Below are 13190 nucleotides of genomic sequence, written 5' to 3'. Positions count from 1 at the left end.
CCTCTTAACGTTGTATCATTCCATAATTTATTAGACTATATTTTGAAAGCAAGCTTGCAAGTGGAGAAGCAGTGTCTATTTACTCTGGCCTACTTTCTCTGTATGTTTGAGTGACAACTTGTAATAATGAGGGTGTTAACTGCACAAGGATTATCATAGTGATGTATCATTATACATGTAAACGAAAAATTCTCAAAGGGTCTTGTAATTCTTTCCCAACTCTGGGCTGCACATCCGTGGGGAGAATTTCATCCCTTACAGTAGCACATGAGAAGTACAAATTACTGATGAGCATGAACAAAACACAGACTTAAACCTGTGCCTCCTTTGTGATTGCAGCCAGCAGCGTGCTGTGCCCTCCGCAGGCTGATCCTTTGTTGCTGTTGCTATTTTGTGAGTTGTGAAAGTCCTTGCAGACCTTATCATAAATTCAATGAATCTAATCATTGGAGAAGAGCGTCAAGGCCGTCTAGGTCAATACTTCAGCCGAAGAACAGATTGTTTTCCTTGCATCATGCGGTGGGAGTGCCCCCACCGCATGACTGTTTCATTCTCTCCTGCTTTGAATTAATCTAATTGTTAGAAGTTTCTCTGATTTAATGTAAAAGTCCAAATCTATTTCTGTATAGTTACTACCTTAGTCCTCATTCTGTTCTTTGAAACTACTCAGAATAAATCAAATGTGTCTTTCCTAGGCAGATTTTGATAATTTTAAGAAATCACTTCTTGATTCTATATCTCAGTCTATTTTTCATTGCTAAATATATGTGATTTCTCCAAACTTCCTCCTACACATGTTCCTAGTGCTTGTTTTTGAGTGAATAAGGATAGGATTATTTAGATCCTCTATTATCTGCTTTCCTTTCTTCTGGATTCCAGACAATATTTTAGGTTTCTCTTCACAGATGATGCCCAGAAGGAAAGATAATGCCCCACATTTTTTTTCTGAATACTCTTGAGTAGAACAAAAGTATCTACTTCCTTGTTATTGAATTCATACTTATATTATTATGACCTAAGATTTTAATTAAGTTCTGGCCAGTATATCCTATCATTGCTGCATATTGAAACAGTAATTCTAGGTCCTTCTCTTATAGTCTCCTGTCTGGTCACATCTCCCTCATCTTGCCCAGAAGTAATCAGAACACTGTAGATAGTAGTTTGTTCTAACTTAATGTTTGGGAAATATCCTGAAATGGATGAAAACATAGATATGTTCATTCCTGAGTTGTAAAATTTATTATGATAAATTCCATTACCATTATCCCCCAAAATCACCTGACAAAAAAATAGCATCTGGAAAATACTGTTTGCTCATGGTCACCGAAAGGCCTATGGTGCCTTTTGACTAGAGATGATTAATGTCATGTCTGACCAAAAGGGCTCCTTAGCTAGAAATATCACCCTTGAGTTAAAGAACACTTAGCCTAATCTGTCTTTTGTTAACCAAGAGTTCATGGTCAGTGGGGATTAATAGTGCATTTGCTATTTATTCTGCTTAATTCTTACTTGAACTAACATCACCTGCTGTGCTCTACTGTGGAGACTTAGAAAAAGCTATATTAATCCTGCTGTGATGTTTCTAGTGTTTAGAGGTTTAGTGCACTTCTGTAATATGTATCCACAGGTGTCTGGTGAATATTTATTGATCTGTGGTAAGTTGGTCAGAGAGAAATAGATTTCTACCAATGTATTATTTTTTTAATTACGTCTTCCATCATTAGAACTGTAACCTGCCACAAAGGTGCTCCTTAGTTAATGACCTGGTTTTTATGAGATTCTTTTAATTTCTTTTTTTCCTGGTGTGTTTGTTTATTGACTCACATAAAGTTATATGAGCTAAAGATAAGGTTAAAGAATGGTGGATAAAACAATGAAAAAATGTGCCCACTAATATAGGACTTCTGAATAATGAATAAATTGGATGAGGAATCTAGCAGACAAGTTGAGGGGGGAGGGTGTGTGTATGACATTCTGATAGGGTGAAATTTTACTAAAAGTTCTATACCATGGATTTTTCTTTAATTAACTAATCAAAAAGTGATAGTCTACATTCCCTTTATTCTTTTTTTTATTATTTATTTTTTTTATTCTTATGTTAATCCCCATACATTACATCATTAGTTTTAGATGTAGTGTTCCATGATTCATTGTTTGTGCATAACACCCAGTGCTCCATGCAGAATGTGCCCTCCTCAATACCCACCACCAGGCTAACCCATCCTCCCACCCCCCCTCCCCTCTAGAACCCTGTTTGTTTTTCAGAGTCCATCGTCTCTCATGGTTCGTCTACCCCTCCGATTTCCCCCGCTTCATTCTTCCCCTCCCGCTACCTTCTTCTTCTTCTTCTTCTTTTTTTTTTTCTTAACATATATTGCATTATTTGTTTCAGAGGTACAGATCTGAGATTCAACAGTCTTGCACAATTCACAGCGCTTACCAGAGCACATTCTTATAATGGAGCATAGCAAGTCTGCCATGACCTGGACAGTTGGGCCAAGGCACTGATAATCAGAAAAATGCATTAAAGGGCACAAACCATACAAACAAGATCTTTAAAGGAAATATCAGTATCTTCATCTTTAAGACAAATGGCTGGGAACTAGACGTGGTTGAGTTGGTATTCCAAAAATGTGTAGTATCTCCCTGTGGGAAGATTATACTATTCTTCCCTCCCCTCTCCTGTAGCCTGGTCCTATTTACATCCAAATTGGCTACATTGCATGTTTTGGTTGATTGAATGTGAGCAGAAGTGCTGTGTGTCAGTTTCAAGTAGCAGTCTTTGGAATCATTTTGTGAAAATGCCTCTTTCTTCTACCACAAGATTAGGATGTTTCTAATAGTGGCTGTTTCTCAGCTCTGTTCCCGGAAGGATATGGAAAGTGCCACTGTTGACCCTGTGCTGGATATAAATGAAAGAAACTATTGTTATAAACTATGTATAATACAGGTGTTTCATCACTTAAACAATAACCTTTCAGTGTTTGGAGCTGTGCACCAGAACAAAAGCACATTGCTTCATATTAAGTAGTGACTGTATAATTGCCAATTGTGTTAATTGGGAAATGTTTATGTTCTGCATAATAATTTGGGAAATGTATTAACGAAATTGTGATCATTTGAGATCTTAATATATGCTTTAATTAAAATAGTGGACAGAGCATATTCTTGGAAAATTGATTAGGATAACATGTGATCAAATTACCATTTAAATAGTAACGTTACAATGAACTTTAAGAAGTTCAGTGATTACACTTCTAATTTATAAGAAAACATGTGGTAGGCTACATGGTTTTCCAAAGATATGTTCACATCCTAATCCCCAGAACCTATGAATATTACCTGCAATAGCAAAGAGGAAATCTTATATGGCAAAAGATGGGGTTAAATTAAGGACCTTGCAAGGAAGAGTTTATCTTGGAGTATCAGCTTGGACTCTAAATACAATCCTATGTTTCCTTAGGCAGAGGGGATTTTGAAATGGGAACACAAGATTTTGTCGGGGTAAACGTGAAGATAGGGCAGAGGTGGCAGTAAGTCAGGGAATGCTGGCAGCCACTAGACGGTAGAAGAGTCAAGGGACAGAATCTCTTAGAGCCTCTGGAGGGAGCACAGGCCTGCAGGCAACCTGATGTTTGGACTTCTGGTCTCTTGAACTGTGAGACAATAGACTTCTGTTGGTTTAAGCTGCCATATTTGTGGTAATGTTACAGCAGCCCTGTGAAACTAATATACATAACAGACCAATGACCACCAAAGAGACCAGGAATTCTGGGGAACTTTTTAAAGATTTATTTACTTATTTGAGAGAGAGAGCGAGAGTACGAGCACATAGAGGGAGAAGGAGAGGAAGAGGCAGACTTCCCACTGAGCAGGGAGCCCCCTGTGGGGCTCGCTCCCAGGACCCTGGGATCATGACTTGAGCTGAAGGCGGACACCTAACAGGCACCTGACACTTAACCACCCAGGTCCCCCTTTGGGAAACTTTATATATGAGATTATAGGTCTGGAGGTTCTGGCTCAAGTAAATTCATAGTGGGACCCTTGTCTGTGTATTAAGTTTGCTAAAGTATGTGAATATTGTAAATTTGAGGGTCTTTTTTTTTTTTTTTTGCAGGGGGCACATCTGGAACAGATAACATACAAACAGATGTTCAGTGATACATACTACTTAGCAACTTGTGGGTAAACCTCACAGGTTCATGTCTCCAGTGATCGAGCACACAACTTCTTAGTGTATCTCCGTATTTCTTAATTCCCTATAACATAGTTTGTAAAACTAAAATGTATTTACTATTTTAAAATCTTGAAAAAAAATCCGCATCCCTTTACTTCCAGAAAAAGATAACCAATAATCAATCATTGAATACCAGGGTTCTATAGGACACAGTGTAAATCTCTCAAAACAGCTTCTATTTAACAATGAATCATGGAACACTACATCAAAAACTAATGATGTAATATATGGTGATTAACATAACATAATAAAAAAAATAAGTCTTAAACATCTAAAATCCTAAACTGGCATAAACTTTCCTCTTTCAAATCCTGTCAGTGAGGACAGAACATCCCATTCTTGTCTGGAAGATTTCAGCTATTTGACTCACTTTGATACAGAGAAGCAGCTTTGATCTTTCAGCCCATATTCAGAGTCTCCGATAAAGGGCTTTTGGACAGAAAATTCCACATTTTCCTAGCTGGTACTTTGAGTGAATGGGACCCTGAGTCCTGCTTCTCATCCTAAGCCTAAATGTTTACCCATAGGGCTACTTTGTTCTGTTCTACACAAAACACTGCATCACTTAAATTTGATCTAAACTCCACCCTTCAAAATCCTTTCCTGTCTTTATGTCTTATTTGGTGAAGTACTTCATGGTTTCTTTGGGGGTGTTCTCCCTTATTGCAGCAAGTTAATTTATTGAACTCTACATTGGCTCTTGTTCTTTGGCTGGTGGGATTTATCAACATTTGGGGATATGCTGGAAGAGAGGATGAGTTCTGAAGAAAATTGCTGTGGAATGGGGTGGTTTGATGAGGCATCATGGAGAGGGAATTGGAGCTGGACAATAATAGGTAGACTGGATATGTAGGCAGAGATTTTGGAAGAAGCATTGCAGTCTGATCCAAGGTGTAAATAGACACAATGGTGGGACATTCAGTTCTTTAGCAAGTCCTATAAACTTTACCTTCCCGTGCACAACCACTCTGTTCACACCCCTGCTTCCATACTAACCCCAGCCCTGTCTGCTAATGGAGGAAGTTTCTAACTTGATTTCTGATTTGCACTTGTTCACACCAACAGTGCATAAACCACTCAACAGCTAGGCTTATCATTCAAAACGTAAACTATGGCTTCGTTCTCTCCTCTATGTTTTAGGCATGGCAAATGTCAAAGGGAACTTTTACAAAGTCCTTCCATCATCTCTACGGCCCTGTAGAATCTAGTCTCTGCCAACTTCTAGGAACTCCTCCCCATACCACTCTGCCCTACATCTTTATGGTCCAGTTTCACAGGCATTCTATCTGTTTCTCTATCAGCCTAAGACTTTGTATGTTTCTTCCTTCTGTAGAAAGGAGGGATGAAGAGGCTGAGGGTAGAATTTGAGGTAAATAGGGGATTATATGATCCCATTTATGACTATATAAGCATATATGCATGTCAAAAACAAGTATACAGAGATTTAATTTGGAATGTGTTTTTACATGTAGATATCAAAAATATTCTACAAATTCTTACAAGATGCCTCTTCTACTTTTAGGAAAGAAAAAAAAAAAACTATTTAAAAAGGAGCCCCTTGATCAAGGCATGTCCATTTAATACCCAATCTTGCCAAAGGTGTTGCTGTTCTAACTCAGGTTCCCTTCACATTCCTTTCCTGTTTTCCCACCTTCATTTAATTACCTGAAAGAGCAAAATGACCATCATTATTATCTAAAGTCAAAGTCTTCCTGTGGTTGTATGGATATTGTATAATGATGGGGTTGAGATGAGTACGTACACTGTGCATAATTGTGTTGCTTCTACAAATGATGGATTAGAGTTTTACTGCCAAACTCTTTGAAAGCCCATAAATTTGCATGTATTTTTACTGATGTGACCTAATTAAGAAGTTGAATTTTATTAAAATCTATGTTCTAGGGCCTCATCCTATTAAAATACTCTTAGCTGACTGCCTTTCATATCTCACAGAAGAGTTTGTTTCTACAAGCAGATATATAGTACATTTTGACTCTAATCTTCTAAATGGAGTTGAAGTCATCTGTTAAGTTTTCTTCCCTTGCTGGCTAGCAGCATGTGTTCCCATCATAGCTAATGGCATCCCACCTGTACCACCATGCCAGGGCTCCCCATACATTACTATATATTTAGATGAATGGTCCTTTATACAATGGTGTTATGGACTGAATGTGTCTCTCTCAAATTCTTAAAGCCCTAACCGACAATGTGATGATACTCGAAGGTGGGTAGGGTCTTTAGGAGATAAGTTTATATGAGTTAGGAGAGACCAGACCTCTCTCCCCACTATGTGAGGACATAGCAAGAAACTTTCTACAAGCCAGAAAGAGAGCCCTCATGAGGAAACTAATCAATCACCTGACCACCCAGTCTATGGTATTCTGTTATAGCAGCCTGAGCTAAGACAGATGATCATGTTTGTATCAGTGGTTGTAACTAAATTATAATATAGAAGTTCAAATATTCATAACCTTGATTTTTATTAGTATTCTTCATTCTAGAGCTTTGAACATTCCCATTCTCATGGGGTCCACGCTGATACATTTAGATGTAGAAACTTCAGATCTATCAGTATTTACAATACTTGTAATTGCATTTCTAAATTCCTACTGTTTATTGTTCTAAAGATGCTTCCTCATTCCCCTACTTTAATGTTTTTATTATTCCAATCACATAGTTCATAAATGAGTATAATTAAAATCTGAGCAAACTGTGACTGTTTGCCTTTACATGGATATATCCTCATGTTTGCTTTTACATGGGTATAGAGAGGGAAGGATTATTATTTTACCATAATGGTGGTGGTAATTATAGAAACATGCTTAATGGCTTTAATGGAATATCTAATTCTCTTCCCTTACCCCCACAGTGCTAGTAAACACCTCTAGAGTTTTAACTACATGTTATAGTATGGAAGTTGATTCTAGTACTTTAAAAATTGTGTATAGTTACTGTAAACTTAATTTCTCCTCATTTCATTGCCATTATGTTCAGCATTATGAAGATTTACCAAGGATCAACAAGGAACAGGAATAGCATTGGTGCTATTTTTAGGATATTTTCCCATCTATAATCAATTCACATATACCTTACCTGAGATTTATCTAAAATAATTGGCAGCTGAAGTAAAGGTATAGCAATAAAAGATGTGAAGTTCTGCATATTTCCAGAATTTATTCAGAGTTTACTTCCACCTAACACAAAACATGGTAGAGTGGAAAGTCAGAAGAATTCACTAAACAGATTGATTTCAGACTCAATAATACAGGCCTATTTTAAGTTTGCACTTAAATGTGGCACAGAGATCCTGATCCAGAATCCCTTCTGTTTTCTTAAAAGACTTTTTGAAGCAGTTATGTCCTTTACTGTCCATATCATATGGTATGGCAAAATGATAATCTGGAATTTGCTTTAAATATGCTCTCTAAAAAAAAAAAAAAAAAAAAAAAGTCTTCTGTAGTAGTTTCTGAGAGCCATGAAGGAGTTCTAGGATTTTCTAGCTACAGGTTTATGTTTTTTTAAAATTCAGTAAATTTTACTTTGTGGCATAAAATTCTATAGGTTTTGACAAATTTATAGATTTGTGTATCTACCACTACAGTCAAGATAGAGAACAATTCTGGTAACAAAGACTTCTGCCTTTTTTGTAACTGACACCATCCCACATTCTGTTTCTGACAACTACTGATCTGTACTCTATCCCTACAGTTTTGCTTTCTCTAAAACAGCAGACAAAATCCCATACAATATGTAGTCTTTCACTTAGCAAAACACATTTGGGGTTCATCCATATTCTGTGAATTGATGGTTCCTTTTTGTTTCTTGAATAGTAGTCCATACCATGATTGTTTATGTACCTGTTTACCAGTTAAAGGACATCAAAAGTTTCTTAAGGTCTATTTATGCTGTAAACTTCTATGGCTTTTTACTGATGCCTAAGGATCGACTTTTTATCCCCCACTCCCAAAGTTGAATCAACCTTGAAACTTTTGGAAGAAATCTCAATTGGTGATGTATTATCCTTCTTACATATTGTTTGACATGCTGATATTTTGTTGAGGAGTTTTTGCACCACCTACGTTCCTAAGGGGATGTTGGTGAAAGAAAGATTTCTCTATGTGTAGATAGTCCATTTCTAGAACCTTTCATATCTTTCTGTACATCCGAGTTTCTGCCTACTCCCACATTCCTTCTTCCTACAGAGCTTCCTTTTCCATTTGGACATTTTCTTTTAGTGTAGGTTTGCTAGCCATCAATGTTCTGCTTGTTTGTCTGAAAAATTTTTGTTTCTTCATTTAAATGTATTTTTTAAAGTTATAGATTTCTGGACTGGTGGTTTCACTTTCTTTCAGTACTATAAAAATGTTACTTTATTATCTTTTGGCTTACATGGTTTCTGTTGAAAGGTCTGTTTGTAATCCTTACCTACACTGTCTGTAAAGTGTGTTGTGTTTCTAATTTGAAGAATTGGTTGGTCTCTTATTTTCAACAGTTTGAATATGAGATCACTAGGTTGTGTTTTCTTGGTATTTATCTTTTTTTTTTTTTTTTTTGGTGTTTCTTGATTTTGTTATATCCTTAGTTGTGAAAACTTCTTAGCCTTTACAAGTATTTCTTCCTTGTTTTTCTCTTCTCCATTCAGGATTCAAATCATATGTATATATGTTAGACTATTAGATATTGTTATGTCTTCTGAATGCTCTGTTTCCCCACACCCTGTTTCTTTGTGTTCCGCTTTGGGAAATTTCTGTTGACCTATCTTCCAGTTCATACTTTCATCAGCTGTGTCAAGGCTACTGATGACACCTTTTATCTGTTGCTGTGTTCCTGCCTCATCCCATCATTTCAATTGATTCTTTCTCAGTTTCTATAATTCTGTTGAAATTGTATCTTGCATATTTTGTACCTTTTGTTTAGTCTTTTTTTGTTTGTTTTGTTTTCAATACTGTGATAGTCCAACATCTGTGCCATATTTGAATTCAAGCCTACTGATCCTTGGCGGTGTGATTTTTTTTTTTTAATTGTTAATCTGGACGTTTGTATAGATCAGTAGAGTGACATAAAAATCATTCCACAATGTACATGTAAATCAAATCATCATGTTGTATACTTTGAATACAGACATACCTTGGAGATATTGCAGGCTTCATTTCAGACCACCACAATAAAGCAAATAGTGCAATGAAGGGAGTCAAATGAATTTTTTGGCTTCCTAGTGCATAGAAGTTATATTTACAGTATACTGTAGTCTAAGTGTGCAATAGCATTATGTCTAAAAGAAATGGTATATACCTTAATTTAAAAACACTGTGCTAAAAAATGCTAACCATAATATGAGCTTTCAGCAAGTTGTAATCACTGATCACCAGAACAAATAATGAAAAAGTTTGAAATATTGGGAGAATTACCAAACTGAGAGACACAAAGTGAGCGAGTGCTATTGGAAAAATATGGCACCCATAGACTTGATCCATACAGGGTTGCCACAAACCTTCAATTTGTAAAAAACACAATATCTGCAAAGCCCAATAAAGTAAAGTATGCCTGTATATACAATTATACTTACCAACTATTCCTCAGGTGGTAAAAATAAATATTTTTTTATTCCTGGCTTTAGTTACAAGATGTAGGCTCATCTAGCCCTGAATTTGGCTGTGCTTAGCATTGATTGGTGCAGGTTTTGCTGTCATCTACCATGTGCTTCAAATTCCTCTAGGATATCTTGTGTTTAGGGAGGGGCTGGTTTGTCTGAGGATTTTACTCCATGACTGCTATATCTTCTGCTTTAGGTCTCATCTTTGTGCTGTCCCTCAGAGAGGCCATGTCTCCATGGTCCTATAATTCTTCTAGCAGTATTCTACTGTTACTTGACATTTGCTAGCCTGATGGCAGGAGCTTGGGGTTAGGTATTCTTTATTCAGATAAAACCTCTATCTCTGGTAGACCCTGTGACCTTATGTCTTTGGAATGTAAGCTCCTTCTCTGAGCTCCTGCCCCGTTTCTAACTTTCTGGACCAGCCTATATTCCTGGCCCCTATGGTCTCACTGTTTCTTTCTCCTAGCTGCAACGTATCTTTATTAGTGCCTGAAGTTTCAGTGTTATTAATACCTCTCCCCTCAGAGTAAGGCTTTTGTTCCAAAGAAGAGATGGGAGGAAGATCCAGGTGGGGTTTCTAGTCTCCCCTGCTGGGCCTGCTCCTTTCTTTACTCTAGCTGGCACAATGAATACTTTTTCAGTACTTTGGCCAAAGATTTTCGTGACTGCCCAGTAGTGTCTAAGGGAAAAGCTTAAGGAACGTGCACATTCCCTCCATATCTGTGGCTGTCACTACTAATTATTCTAGTTGATTTTTCTTTCCAGTGCCCGCTATGTTTGCCTCCAATAAGTAAACGTTGCATTTTGGCTCTCCTGGGCTAAATTTATCATGTCTAGCTTATTTTTGTTCTAAGTGTGGGAGTGACTTTTGGAGTCTTGCTGTATACATTTTAATTGAAATTTATTATACCTCTGCATATGAATGTTTTAGCTTTATATTTCTGTGCAATGTATACACAGAAGCATATATTTTTTCCGGGCTATACTAGCATAGAGAACTGGGTAACAGAGACCATACCAGTGATAAGAAGACCACGTTCTGACATTAGATCCCAGAAGGAAACCTGGTTCTCTCATTGCCTTGAGATCTCACACGTTCGCCTGGTGCTCATCCATTTCTCTGTCAAATTCTCCAAGATGAAATTGCTTGTTCCGGGGAGCAGGTGAGCATGTCCTCCCATTGTGTTAGCCTTCCTTATTAGGTAACACAAAAGAGTAGTCATGTTCTCATTTTCTGACATTGAATAGTAACATTTTTATGTGGTTTTCCCTTTAAAATCATTAGAATCCTATACTAGAAACTTGAGGAAGGAAAAAAAAAAAGACTAGGGACAGAGTTGTAGTAGGGGGAGTGGGAGAATGAGGGTGGTCATATATATGAGGCTAGAAAAGAATTCAGGCACTTGAAAAACTGTATTCATTTCCACCCCTTCACGGCCACTTTCTCCTCCACTGAAGTCAAGCTCACTGGCATCACTGCTGGGAAAAGTGGCATCTCACTTTTACATATTGCTTGGGAGTTGAGATGGATGGGGAGCAGGACCTGGTATTAGGGGGCAGCTATTACTCCCTCCAGATAACTGAGTCCTTAGGAGCAGCAATCAGCTTTGCTGTACTGGTGTCTTGTTCCCCATTCGTTCATGCCAAACCTTTTATTAAACTTGCTATATGCTAGACATTCTGCTGGGTGCTGAGAATAAAGTGCTGAACAGAGTTCTTAGATGTCTGCTTAGAGTTTGTCATCAAATCCTTCTGGAAATAAAATCCTAACCAGTTTCCCAGGCACCACATCATCAAATCTTAACAATAGATGTCACTTACTCAGTTTTTATAAGTGCCAGGTCTCTTGCAATTTTGTCCTAGTTTCTTTAATCCTCAACACGGTCCTAGGGGGTTAGATGAATATCTCTACCTTACAGATAAGGAAACTGAAGACACAAGTGATTGAGTAAGACAGTCATGTAGCTACTGGAGATAGAGGGACAGAGCTGCAATGGGAAACCAGAGGGGGCGACCTGATTCTAACAACTACCATCTCCAACGGTACAAGATTGGGTCCTCTTCCTCAAGTCTGAATTAGAGGGGTGGTATCTCTCTGGTGGGGCCTTCGCTCTGGGGAGACCATATTTTTTACTTACATTTATATTTTAGTAGTCATAGCTATTCCTTTATATACCTGTGTATTAACATAATAAAGTAAGAGCAAGTCCATTCATTTGTAGCAGTAGTTAGACTGACATAATATCAGAAAAATGACTCAGACCTTACCAAATGTGGAAAAGTAAAGATATTCACAGCCAACTGAAATGTCAACATACGTTTAAAAAGCTCTATTACAAAACAAACTTGAAATTACCTACACTTGAGATAAGAATGTTAAACAAAACACGAAGATGTATTTGGAAATTTCCCTGTGCTTCGTATTAATGAGTTAGAAAAGTAAAGAAAGACCATGGGTTGCTTTCCAATTTGACAGAGCTTTGTTTATAATGCTTATTAGTAGCTAAAGCTAGCACTTTTAAGGGTTTTGAGTGCTCCTATGTGGTTCTCTATGTGGCTCTCTGCAAATAGGTTATTTTCTATAATTAGGTCATAATGCATATTTTTATACATATTTCTATCACCATCTTTTTATTGGTATGGACCTTTTGGAGGGCAAGAAATGTTTAAATGACTTCTACTCATTCAGTTAGCTCAGTGAAATTACATTAAAACTGTCATGATAGTTTTACAAGCCCTTAAGTGTCGGGTTCTAGGAATCCTATAGGATTAGGTAAGTAGAGCTAGGGTAGAGTAGTGTAGGTTAGGAGAAAGGGTATAGATTTGGGGGTTAAATAGACTTGGTGTTACTTCCAATATTACTGCTCCTCCTTGGATAGTCGTTTGGTCTCTAACACATGAAAAATGGCTTGCAGATGATACATATGACTAGAAAAGATATACTAATGCACTTATCAAAGAAGTGGGAGAGAATAGGAATGTTATGCATCCAAATCAAAAGAACTGAATTTGTAAACCGAAAATAATAGATAAAATAACTATCATTATTTGTAAAATGGAGATGATGGTGTCTATGTAGCAGCATGTTCGTCAAGACACTAACATATTTAGAGCAGAAAGGCCAGGACCCGATTCCAAGTAGATGCTCCTGAGCAGACAACACTGTTACAATTTTAATTATTATAAACTTGGCCTCCATTTTCAGTGTGCTCATAGTCTAGGTATTTTCAAAATGTTTTTAACTATGGCCTTCAGTAAGAAATCCTTTATACATTACTTTCCAGCATGTGACATAGTGTGTGTACATGTATGTGCATGCTCCCTACTGAGAGAAGAATTTGGGAATAGTCCTAGCCT

Source organism: Neomonachus schauinslandi, chromosome 9, assembly GCF_002201575.2.
Source record: "Neomonachus schauinslandi chromosome 9, ASM220157v2, whole genome shotgun sequence".
Lineage (NCBI taxonomy): Eukaryota > Metazoa > Chordata > Mammalia > Carnivora > Phocidae > Neomonachus > Neomonachus schauinslandi.
Note: the sequence above shows the minus strand (reverse complement) of the source record.